The 13,424-nt window shown below is 38.2% G+C and overlaps 1 protein-coding gene across 1 annotated transcript in view; it reads left to right on the top strand.

Moving 5' to 3' along the window:
- CCDC91 (coiled-coil domain containing 91) overlaps nt 1–13,424 on the top strand; it is a 364,665-nt gene that overhangs the window by 333,141 nt on the left and 18,100 nt on the right. The window contains exon 11 of the transcript XR_008663567.1: nt 10,829–11,143. The gene's annotated coding sequence lies outside the window, so the exon portion shown is untranslated. The remainder of the gene's footprint in view (nt 1–10,828; nt 11,144–13,424) is intronic.

Here is a 13,424-nt window from a genome sequence, read left to right on the forward strand (position 1 = left end):
ACAGTTCTTTTAAAGAAGAGGAAACTAAAGCTGACAGAGGTTCAGCAACTCACCAGTGATCACAGCTTGTAAAGCATGAAGCTGAGTTCCAACCCTGGACCGCCCGATGCCAAAGCCATGCTTTTCCAAAGGGGAGAGCTTGCCTTTTGCCAGCCACATTCGCCTATTTTATGTAATCTAGCCACTCAATCTGTTTGGATTCACTTTAGTAATGTATCTCCCTTGAAAGGATGCTGATGATCTTTCTTAGTACAAGCTTGAGGCACAGTCTCTTGGCAACCAGATTATGCTGAGTGGTGTATCACCAAAGCCTGCTCTAAACCCTGTGGCTTCTTGGAGTGTCCCGAGTTTATGCTGATAGGGCATAGTGGTGGGAAAATCATTTCCCTTTTAAGCCAAATTCCATTTAATTGCTATTGTTTACCTGGTGGGAAAAGACATGTTCCACAGCTCAAGCACATCAATACTGCTTAATACTCTGATGTAGTAACATTAATACAGTAACATTAGCTAACTGATAAGAAAGCCTGACTGGAATATAAAATCAGGAAATCAACTATTACAAGATTAGCTCACATAAATGTAGCAATAAAGGTTCTTCCAAAAAACTCATCTTCTCTCAAGTTCTAATCAGTTCTCAAGGGAAATCACCAGTCCAAATCAATAACTTAATAGCATGGTGAGCATTATTATAACCTTACATTTTCAGCATAGAAAAGTAGAAATGGCTGTATAATGTAATGTAATTCTGTTCTAAATCTTAGTCATAGATCACAACAGAGAGCCAAGGATGACAAGTTCCTTTCCTCAAATCTTACCTATTAATTGAAATTGATATAGCCCACCAGTAATATTAATATCAGAAATTATATCACATATTTAGTAATTTGGAAATATTCAATACTGCCCTCATTGCAAAACTTCACTGAGAGAAGATGTGTGTTGTTCTCTTATATGATTTGTCGCAGTTTATTCAGGATGGAGCCAGGCTATCTCACATTCATCATTTGCCAGCTTAACATTTAAGTCTCACATTCATCATTTGCCAGCTTAATATTTAACCTTACCATGCCTCAGTTTCCTCCATTTTAGAAACACAGTAGAACTCGATAAGGTTGTTAGAAGATTAATACATGTAAAGCCATTAAAACAATGCCTGGCCCATAATTAAGAGTTTATATTCTGTATTTGTAAAGGAAAAAAAGCACTTGGGCACCTGTGTGACTCAGTGGTTGAGCTTCTGCCTTCGGCTCAGTGTGTGATCCGGGGTTCTGGGATCCAGTTCACCATCAGGCTCCCTATAGGGAACCTACTTCTCCCTCTGCCTATGTTTCTGCCTCTCTCTCTGTGTCTTTCATGAATAAATATGTAAAATCTTTTAAAAAAAAAGTGCTGTGTGTTTACATGATCTTCACTCTAAAATTTCTCATTTTTAAAAAAATTTTTAAAATATTTTTGCTAATATTTTTCATAGTGATAGGTCATTTTAGCTTTTAGAAATACTTGTGTTATATTCATATTGTTATTTTTTTTCATATTGATAGGATGTCAATTTTTAGCTTTTAGAAATATCTGTGTCATATTGCTTCATTTGTTCTGAATGGTAGTTTTTCTCTTCTGAGAAACCATGTCTCAGTTTATTTAAAAAGTATTTATGATCTGCCATCTTTCAGCCAGATGTCTCATTAGCTTCTAAGCAGCTTAGAATTCTGCAAAACATCTTCAGGGAGGGAGCATAATAATGCTTTACTGAACGACTTTTTCTTCTGGTGGTAGCAAATATTTTGAGAATCCTAAAATGCTCTTTCCTTCAACTCTTTCTCTGAAATTTAACTGTGAACATCTGACTGCCATGCAGCCTCTAGAATTCACTGTTGTGAATGTCTCAGGTATGTTAACCTTCAACAGAGTGAGTCTCTTAATCTCAGCCCCCCTCCTCCTCTTCTTTGCCCAGTCTGCTGCATTCCTTCTACTGTGAAGAGTGGTGACAAATACTAATCTGAACTAGACCACAGTCATATGAAGTCAGATGGAGAACTTGGCCTTGTCTCAAACCTAAAGCAGAGGGGAAGGGTGGAAACTGCTGTCTTGTAAATAGCGAGCCACCCAGAGCGTAAGCCCTAAAAACATGTAAATAACACTACATCCCATATGCTTTATTTCTCAATTTTGTCATGCTACCTTTGCCAGCTAGTTTGACTGAGTATGATTTGCAATGTTATTTTATTGAACATTTTTTGACAATTTGAGTACAGTTTTGAATGTAATATTAAATCCTCTTCTGGCTTGGCAGATTGCAAAATTGCACACTCTGTCTACACATCAAATCCTAGGTCTGGAGGGGAATTCAGACTTGACCTAGTCCAGCACATACAGAAAGTATTGCATTTGAGCTCTCCCATGGCAGACAGTATTTTAAACTATCCTAAATGATAATCACACAAGAAGATTAATTTTAATATTAAAGGTGCTTTCACAAAAAAAAAAGTTAAAATTAAGCTAGGCTTCCATTTCTTATAAATTCATTCGATTTCTTCTTCTCATTCAAAAATCTGTAGCCACCTCCAATAGCTGGACCAGTTAAGTTTGATCACACTTCTGTGACTAAGGAGGAAACTGTCATAAATTATGTTAACAATTTAATTCTAAATTATTTGTGTCAGCTTTATGTGTCAGGCTTGGGATCAGTCCACTTTTTAATCCATGGAGGTTCTGGTGTTGGTAAAAGTTCCCAGAGAAAACTATTCTAGAGAACTCTCAGAGAATCAGCTCAATTAGGGCCACCATTTTATAGAAACTCTGGGATGACCAGAAAGTACACTGGTACAAAACTTCAAGCTTTGATCTAACGTGAATTTAAATCATAATTACATTATGTTATAACATTTTTTTCTAGGAATTCCTTAAGGAAAAAAATGTATAGCATCAAAGGGAGGGAAAATTGCTTTAATCGAAGTCTCCATGATTGTAGACCATATATTCAGTGAACGAATGAAAACTTAACTCAGAATAGCATTTTGTCAGCTCCCCTTTGGGCCTTCCATCTTCCCAGGTTCTACTATTATTTCCATTTTTTAATTTAATTATAAACAGAAAAGAGATTGCTTTAAAGTGTTAAATAGATGGCTTTTTTTTTTTTTTTTTTTTCCCACGAGAGAGGCAGAGACATAGGCAGAGTGAGAAGCAGGCCCTCTGCAGGGAGCCTGATGCGGGACTTGATCTCAGGACCCCGGGGTCACACCCTGGGCCGAAGGCAGATGCTCAACCACTGAGCCACCCAGGAGCCCCAGATACATGGCATTTTTGTACTTTGTTGTTTTATAACAAACTCACATTAAGCTTAAAGTTGGCTTTAGTTAGATTAAAAAATTCATTCAAATTGTGAAGTTCTTAATAATCATCATCTAAAATCAGTTATTCATTTATGAGTAAGGAGTTTCTTCAATTTATTTTTCTTTATGTTTCTCACCTCTTCAAAAAAGCCTATTTCTCTGTTACATATTTCCTTGGAAACCATATAAACTGTATGGTAGAGACTTCTGCTCTTATTCTACCCAATTCTCCTCTGTTTCTGGGACATAGGCTACAATACATTTCCCTAAAGCACGGGAGTGAGTTGGAGCAGCGCTACGGTGCTAACGGGCTTCATCATAGGCTTCACAGAGGTGATGTGCACCAGGTCCAGGCCAAAACGTTGAACTCCTGCCGCCCACCCAACGCTGTCTTCCCATGCTGAGTGGCAGGGCCAGAGACCTAGTATTGAGATTGTGGATCTACATCACAGAGCTGCCACATGAAGGAGAGTTGGCTTGAAGGGTCTCCTACATCCACAAATGATCTTAACTGAATGAGAACTAAACCTTTTTTTGTGCAAGTCACTGAATTCTGGGAGCTTTCTATTGTTGCCACATAACCTGGTTATCTTAATGTAAATAGACAAGATAAAACACACCTCAGGAGAAAATCTGGCCTGTTTACCCTATAACTTCCCTGAGTATCTTACCAAGCCCTACCTGGGGTCTTGTTTTTCCAAAGAAGATCACATCAGCATCAACAATTATTAATATTGATCCAGTGTCTGATGTTTGTAGGCACTACACAAGATACCAGGGATACTGACATGGTGAGGATAAAACCTTTGCCTCGAGATTGCTATACAAGTACTTCCCAGGGTTGTGTTTAAGCGTTCAAAGTTGAAAAATTGTACTAAAAACTTATTCTCTTGCCAAAAAATATATGTTCATCTTAAAATGGCAGGTAGACACACACACACATAGTGGGTGTATATGGCATGCGTTGTCAGGCTTTTGGTCTATGTGAATGGTACAGACATGCATATATATATATATATGTACATTTGAAGGGGTAGAGGCAGAGAGAGAAAGATAAAAGCCACCACATTTTTCAGTTGATCTTTCACTAAATTCCCAAATCCAAACAGAATAAATTTTTATAATCAGTGCTGTTGTGGTCTCTCTGCCACTATCTCGCACAGAATAAAAAATGGCTCCCAGATCATCTGAAAATCGCATTGAATTCATTTCCAGCTAGTCTATAATTGGTAACTTTTCTTTCTTTTGAAGGATGGACTGAAGTTGTCTGAAATGAATTAGTGCAATAAGAAAAAAAATGCCATTAAATTGTATTTATACGTTGTATTACATTGTTTTGGTAATTCTTTGTACTAAGTCAAGCACAGGTTCTATTAAATTACTGTGAATGCCAGAAAACTGCTAAGCAATCACATAGATGTTTCTTAGTTGCATCTGAGCCTGTCTCTGGCCTAGGTTTGACCCTGGGTGCTGACAAACATACCCTTTGTACTTTATGTAGGTGAAAACACTAATTAGTGGAAAACCTGGGCTTAGCTTTTCTTCATTTAGTTGAACAATCTAGCTCTTGAAATTATCAATACTTAATACTATTGTACTTTTTACAACTAAGGTGTTTTCATTTTACATGCATTTCATCCCTATGATACCTGCTTGGAATGGATAATGGTGTTACGCTACATATTATGAAAGTAAAACTAATTAACTTCTCGAGACACATAGGAATTACATGAACAAATACCATCCAAACTCCAGTCTGTGCTCTGATGATAGACACCACATTTTTTAATATAAAAAAAAATCCTTCCTTCTGCAAATATTTTTCTTTAGAAAATATTCTTTTTTAAGCCACAAGGATTTAAAACTCCCAACTGCTCTTGGAATTGCCTACATAATCTCTAGTAGCCCTTTTGGAGGAGTAGTCGGTGGATCGCCTGCATCAAAATCACCAGGGATATTTGTTAACAATGCAAATGCCTGGTTCTCTACCTAAATGTTCCAAGTCTGAATCTTCTGAAGAGGCTTCAATAATTTTCATTTTTAACTTATTTTCCAGATGACTCTAACACATGATAAAGTTTGAGAACTTCTACTGAAACACAATTACAATCATTATTCCTGAGCACTAGGAGAACATCTCTCGACCATGACAGAGAGGACTCTGATTTTATCAAAGCAACACTTCAATAAGCCCCTTTATGTTAACCTCTCCCCATATAACAAGAATTTGAACAGCAAATTAAGTTTAGCTAATGGTAGGAGCCAAGGAGTTGTGAATGGTAAATTAACAGCAAGGAATAATGAGAGGAATCATTTTTTTTTCTTAACTTGAAGTATAATTTGAAGAAACACTGAACATAAATATATTCATGGGTTGTTTTTTTGTTTTGTTTTGTTTCCTCATGGGTTGTTTCTTAAATGACACTGAATGCTGGCTTTAGGAAATATTTTTAAAACTGTTAATTTGGAGGCTTATGCTAAGGAAGAATTTGAATACACACATGAAGATGAAGCAGGTGGCTGGTGAAGAAGTGAGGCAGGAGGTTGTCCTGGATGGATGGAAAGACGGGATAGAAGGGTGTGGAGAGCAACGTTTGAAAATAGAAAATAACCTTCACACACATTCTTTAAACCCAAGGTTAAGTGGTAGTATCCTGTTTTGCAGTTTCAAAATTTGAGTCACAAAGAAGTTCCATGAATTGCCAAAGGTCAGTCGGTTAGTCAATGGCAGAACCAACCATACTCCAGTGACTCCAAACCCACTGTTTTTTCCACCTCATTATATTGCTTTTCTTTTGTTTTAAGCCTTCCAACTAGTTTTCAGCCCATCTGAGGATATCATATCTAAGTCAATTTGAATTAATGTGGCAGGACCTTGGGTAACCACATTAGTATTTTTGAGCCTTTCTTACTGTTTTTTCCCCTTCAGAATAATTACAAACTGCTGTGTTTTAATTACGGTGACTTTTAGGATGCCCCAGATTTCTTCTAAACATTTGGTTTTTGTATTTTTCTTCTTCTATCTTTTCATTGCAAGAATTCTAAACTCTCCAGCACCCTTTCTTGAAGAAACACTGACTGATAAAGTCCATCTGAATGGCATGATGAAAAAGCACAGAAATAGACTCTACTGAATATTCAGTGTAAATGCTCTCAGGTAGCTTCCCTTGGTTGAAAGCAGTGTGAAGCAATGTTCTTTTCAAAGCCAGTTGGAGACAATTTACAGGCAAGAAACAATGTGGTCTATGTAGAAACAATGATTCTGATTTCCATGTGTCATCTGTGTGTTGCACAACTCTGTAAATTATTCATAGAAACAGAAATTAGGAAAAGGAAGTAATTCTGCAATATGCTGTGATTAAAGAATCACTGAGCATCCCTTACTTGCTGATGGTTCATATCTATGTTTAGAAAGAAATATAATATAGCTGTAATGGAATGGATCCTCCTACAATACAAAAAGAAAATAGATGATTGTATTATGAAGGCAGCAGTGTCCTTTCCATAAATGACCCAAGAATCAGATTTTTCTTCCCATTAAAAGTTATCTCTCTATGGTATATTTAGTAAACAGAAGAGATTTTTTAGTTTATATTTGTTTCTGAATCATCCCTGATTGCTACTCACCTGAGATCTATATAGTTCTCCTCCCTTCTCTTTGATCTGTCACTGCCACCTTTTCAAAGGATTCCATAGAAGAAAAGATGAACAGGGGCCTCACTTCTCTTCATCGCTCTCTCATTTCTATCTTTTTTTCTCTCTCTTTCTTTTTTGTTGAGGTATAATTGACATGTGAAAGGCTATATACATATTTAATGTATACAACTCAAAGAGTCTCGATGTAAATGTACACTACCATCACTACCATCAAGGTCATAGACATACTCATCATTGCCCAGGGCATCCCACCTACTTTGTGATAATACTGATATCGTAATAATAATAATAATAATAATATCTTTGTTATATAATCATCTGCTACTGTATAATAGATCTCTAGAACTTATTTATCTTACATAATTGAAACTTTGTAACCTTTAGTTATCACTTCCCCATATCCCCTCAGTCCCAGCCTCTGGCAGTCACCACTGTACCTCTGTTTCTATGAGTTTGACTATTTTAGGTTTTACATGTAGTGAGATTATACAGTATTCGTCTTCAATTGTCTGACTTACTTGGTGCAATGTCCTCCAGGTCTATCCATGTTGTTACAAATGGTAGGACTTCCTTCTTTTTTTAAGGCTGAATCATATTCTATTGTATGTGTATACCACATTTTCTTTACCCATTCACCTATTGATGGATATTCAGGTAGTTTCCATATTTTGGCCATTGTGAATAATGCCACAGTGAACATAAGAGTGCAAAGCATGTCTTTGAAATCCTGATTCCAATTCTTTGAATAAAAACAAGAAGCAAGATTGCTGGGTTTTGATGATAGTTCTGTTTTTAATTATTTGTTTTAATTGTTTGATCATCCACCTAATATTTCCATAGTCAAAAAAATCCCCCAAACTAAGTCTTTACAGGCAATATACAATAGCCACCCCAGTTCCTAACCTTATGTCTTGACCCCAGTTTTACTTTTCTCTCCTAAATATAAAGCCCTTCTTTATTCCTTTACTCATGGAAAGTGACACCTACTTTCTGCAAAACTTCACTCATCCACAAGGTTTATTACCCCAGGATTCATTCACCAAATTCATTAAATTTCTTAAGGTCAAACTTATTCATGGAACCACTAAGAATTAGAAAGTAAATACAACAAAATCTGTGAGCTGCAACAAAGGTTATGCTTAGAGTGAAATTTATAACATTAATACATATATTAAGATAGAAGAAAGACATAAAAATCAATAGTCTAAATGGCTACCATAGGAAACTAGAAAAAGAAGAGCAAGTTAAATCCAAAGTAAGCAGAAGAAAATAAATAAGAATTAGAGGAGAAAATAATGAAATTGAAAATACAAAATCAATAGTGAATATCAGTGAAATTAAAAGCTGATTCTTTGAAAAGATGAGTAAAATAATAAACTTCTATTCATGCTAACCAAGAAAAAGAGAGGACACAAATGACTAGTATCATAAATGTAAAAGGGGTCATGACTATAGATCCTGTGGATATTGAAAGGATGCTAAAGAAAACGAAGAACAACTCTATGTCCACAAAGTTGATAATATGGATGAAATGGACCAATTCCCTGAAAGACACAATTTGTCCAAACTGACACAAGAAGAAATGGACAATCTGAATAGGCCAATATTTAGTTAGGAATTAAATAAATAATAACTTTCCGAAATAAACAGCACCAGGTCCAGATGGGTTCATGGTGAGTTCTACCAAACATTTAAGAAAGAAATTATACCAGTTCTCTGCAATCTCTTTCAGAGGATAGAAGCACAAGAAATACTTTCTAATTCATTCTAGGAGACCAGTGCTACCCTAATACCAAAACCAAATCAAGCCATTACAAGATCAATATCTCTCATAAACATAGATGCAAAATCCTCAACAAAATATTCACAAATTAAACCAAAAAAAGTTTAGAAAGAAACACAATGACCAAGTGTGATTTATCCCAAACATGCAAGACTGATTCAACATTCAAAAATCAAGTAGTTTAATCCTCATATTACATGCTATTGATGATATCATCATTGATCACATCAGTAGATTCAGAAAAAACACTAGACAAATTTTCTACATAGAAAATCTGGAAGAATCTCCAAAAAACCTCTTGAAACTAATTAGCAATTACTGCAAGGTCATAGGATGCAATTTTAATATACAAAAATAAATTGCTTTACTATATACCAGTAATGAACAAGTGGAATTTGAAATTAAAAACACAATACTGGATGCCTGGGTGGTTTAGTTGGCTAAGCATCTGCCTTCAGGTCAGGATCTTGGGGTCCTGGGATCAAGTCCCATATCGCATTGGACTCCTTGCTCAGCGAAGAGTCTACTTCTCCCTCTGTCCCTCCCCCCAGCTTGTGCTCGTTCTCTCTCTCCTCTCTCTCTCTCTCTCACAAAAATACATAAATAAAATCTTTTAAAAAATAAAAATACTATTTACATCAGCACCCTCTCAAAATGAAATAAGTAGGTTATAAATCTAACAAATAAAAGATCTATGTGATAGGAAAACCGTAAAACTGAATAGTCAAACTATTAAATAAATAGAGATATTTCATGTCATGGAAAGGACTCAATATTGTCAAGATGTCTATTCTTCCCAACTTGATCTATAGATTCAATACAATCCCAATTAAAATCTCAGTAGGTTATTTTATAGAAATGGATAATTCTAAAGTTTATATGGAGAAGCAAAAACTCCAGAGTAGCCAACTCAATATTGAAAGAGAAAAACATAGACAGATAGAACACTACACTACCAACTTCGAGACTCATAGGAAAGCTACAGTAACAAGACAGTGCGGTATTGATGAAAGAATAGATAAATGGATCAATGGAACAGATAAAAACCCCAGAAATGGACCCTCATAAATACAGTCAACTGATCTTTCACAAAGGAGCAAAGGCAATAAAATTGAAAAAAGATAGTTTTTTCATCAAATGATGCTGACACAACTGGATATACATATGCAAAAAAGAAAGTGTCTAGACACAGGCTTTACTCCCAAAACTTAATTCAAAATTAACTAAATGTAAAAATGCAAAACTATAAAACTCTTAGGAGATAGCATAGGAGAAAAATCTAGGTACACTTGGATTTCATGATGGCTTTTTAGATAAAACATCAAAGGCATGATCCAAAAAAGAAATAGTTGATAAGTGGATTTCATTAAAATAAAAAATTTCTGCTCTGTGAAAGACAATGTTAAGGGACTGAGAAGACTAGCCACAGACTGGGAGAAAATATATGCAAGGGACATATTGAATAAAGGACCACTATCCAAAATATATAAAGAACACTTAAAACTCAATAAGAAAACAGCCCAATTAAACAATGGTCTAAAGACCTTAACAGGGCAGCCCTGGTGGTGCAGCAGTTTAGCGCCGCCTGCAGCCCAGGGCGTGATCCCGGAGACCCTGGATCAAGTCCCACGTCAGGCTCTCTGTATGATGCCTGCTTCTCTCTCTGCCTGTGTCTCTGCCTCTCTCTCTCTCTCTATGAATAAATAAATAAAATCTTTAAAAAAAAAAAAAGAAGACCTTAACAGACACATCACCAAAGAAGGTATATTGATGGAAATAAGCAGATGGGAAGATGCTCTACCTCATGTTTTCAGAGGAATGCACAACTAGGAGATTCCACTACACATTTTTTAAAATAGCCAAAATCTGTAACACTGACAATATCAAATGCTGACAAGGATGTGGAGCAGCATTCATTGTTGGTGGGAATGCAAAAATGATGCAGGTTGGAAATTTAGTGATTTCTTACAAAGTTAAGCATACTCTTACCAGACAGTCCAGCAGTTGTGCTCCTTGGTATTTATCCGCAGGAACTAAAAAACTTATGTCCACACAGAAGCCTGCACATGGACGTTTGCATCAACTCGATTCATAATTGTAAAAACCTGGAAGCAAACAAGATGCCCTTCAGGAGGCAGGCCGGGAAGCGTCGTGCGGCCTGCAGCCCCCGCTTGGCCCTGCAGCTTGGTCTCCCCTGGCCCTAGCTCCCAAGCAACACACAAAGAAAACGTGGCTGCACTTTCAGTGCCCGTGGCCCCATTCCTGGGGCTTCTCACAGTGGCCCCAGGAAGCACCGACCGCCGTGGGCTCACAGGGCTTTTCTGGGAGAGGCAGAGAATGTAATGATTCGGACCCCACAGTTACCCAGATGGTAAGTGGAAATGTCTCTGGACACTTCGTGTAGAGTTTTTTCCCACTACATCACACACAGGCTGTATGAGCCCACACATGGATTAACCGTGACCTGCTTCACTCTGGCTCACATATCTGGGTACAGATGAAAAAAAAAATCCATACTTTCAGTTAAACTACACTAATGACTTGGACAGTATGTGGCTAAATAAGATTTCAGAAACTGTTAGCTTGCAGACAGGATTGGTCCTAAGGGCCCATTTTATTTGGCTCCCTGAGTATTTTCTATATATTAAAAAAAAAAAGTGTTGCAATATCTTCAGTTGGGAATACTTTTACATAAAAATCCACATTTTCAGATTCTCTTAAAAAAAACCGCATCCGGCAGCATGACAATTGGCTGAAATGGGTTTGTCATTATATTGTCCTTTCGGTTAGTGGTTTTCAAGCTCAGCGCTACTGACGTTTGGGGCTGTACAGTTCTCTGTTGCGGGCAGCTGTCCTTGCACTGTGGGATGTTTCATAGCATCCCTGTCCTGTACCCACCAGATGCCAAGAGCAGTAGCACCTTCCCACTGTGTGACAACCGGTTGTGACACTGCCACATGTACCCCGGCGGGGGGAGGGGCACGTTGCCTCAGGTTGGAGGTTTGACAAACCATGCTGGAGGCATTTGAGTAGCGAACCCTGGAAAGCAGCATTCTAGAGCGGGCAAAGATGAAGTGAAACCCCCTCTAATGGTGTAGGAGACTGAAGCCCGGCCAAAGAGGTGACATAACCTGCCCAAGGGGGCATAACTAGGACAACTAGTGACAGCTCTAGGCTGGGCCGCAAGTCTTCTGAGTCCTGGTGTGCCTTCCCCCCGACCTGCTGCCTGCCACGGCCCACTGCCTGCCAGCTCCTACCTTCTCTCCTTACTGCCAGGATGGTCACTGGTCACTCTCCTACACATGCACCCCGATCCCCGCCGTTGTGCTTGGGTCACATGGAGCAGCTCTTCACTTAAGAGAAGCATCTCCAGGTGTAGGTGGTCCCTGCTGTCCCCTCAGATAGGAAGAGGGATTTCAGAAACATTACCTTAGTCTCTGTTCCACTCATTTAACACAGGATTCTCCTCATTCCCGGCCTATTTAGATCACCAGTCCCTTCTGCATTCTTCTGAGCTCCACGTTTCCTCTAAAGCCACTTACAAAATGTGCCGCCAGAACCAAATGTTTGCCTGAAGTCATTTGTCACTCTGAAAACTCCTCTGGAATGTGGTCGTTATACAACAGTTGGATGACATTGTTTATACACTTAGAATTTGTTTCACCATCTCAGGTCTCATCCTTTTTGATAAGATCAGTTTAAGAACATATTAACGATTTCCCACAAGAGATTTTTTTTTTTTTAAATAGAATAAGAGATTCTTTTGATGTCAGAAAGTTCCAGACAAGGCTCACTGGACCAGGAGCCTCCAGCACTTAGGTTGTGGTTCTACCACTGTCTGAGCACATGGGCTAAGCAATCTGTAGCCCTCTCAACTATAAAACACTGTGTTTCGGGGGCACCGGAGCAGCTCAGTTGGTTGAAACTGGTTTCGGCTCAGGTGGGGATCACAGGGTTGTGAGATCGAGCCCCATGTCAGACTTTGCACTCAGTGTGAAATCTGCTTGAGGATTCTCTCTCTCTCTCTCAATCTGCCCTTTCCCTCACGTGGACACTCACACACACTCTCTCTCTCAATAAAACTTAAAAAAAAAAAAAACCACACAGTGTTCTTTTTTTTTATTTTATTTATTCATGAGAAACAGAGAGAGAGAGAGAGAGAGAGAGAGAGAGGCAGAGAGAAAGAGAGGCAGCCAGAGAGAAGCAGGCTCCATGCAGGGAGCCCAACGTGGGACTCGATCCCGGGTCTCCAGGATCACGCCCTGGGCTGATGGCAGGCGCTAAACCGCTGAGCCACCCGGGCTGCCCCCCCACAGTGTTCTGATGGCCACTTAGACCCTTTGAATCTCTCACATTGAACTGAATTCTTATTTTTTCATTAGAGTCCATGTGAAATTTCTCCCCTGACTCTTGTTCTAATGGTCAGACTATTTCATTTTTTGACAGAGAAAGCCCCAAAGACACTTATCATAAAATATTCCTTTACACACCCACAGGGGGATTGCTCCACAGTTTAATTTGAAATTTTTCTAGTTGTCAGTGAAATACTATCTTAGTACTTAGTACTGTGCCAAATGGGCAAGTAACTTCACTCAGGGTATGTCCTTCTTGGGTGTCCTGCTGAATGTAAGAATCATCTGAGCGTGGGATGA

Source organism: Nyctereutes procyonoides, unplaced genomic scaffold (assembly GCF_905146905.1).
Source record: "Nyctereutes procyonoides isolate TBG_1078 unplaced genomic scaffold, NYPRO_anot_genome, whole genome shotgun sequence".
NCBI classification, from domain to species: domain Eukaryota; kingdom Metazoa; phylum Chordata; class Mammalia; order Carnivora; family Canidae; genus Nyctereutes; species Nyctereutes procyonoides.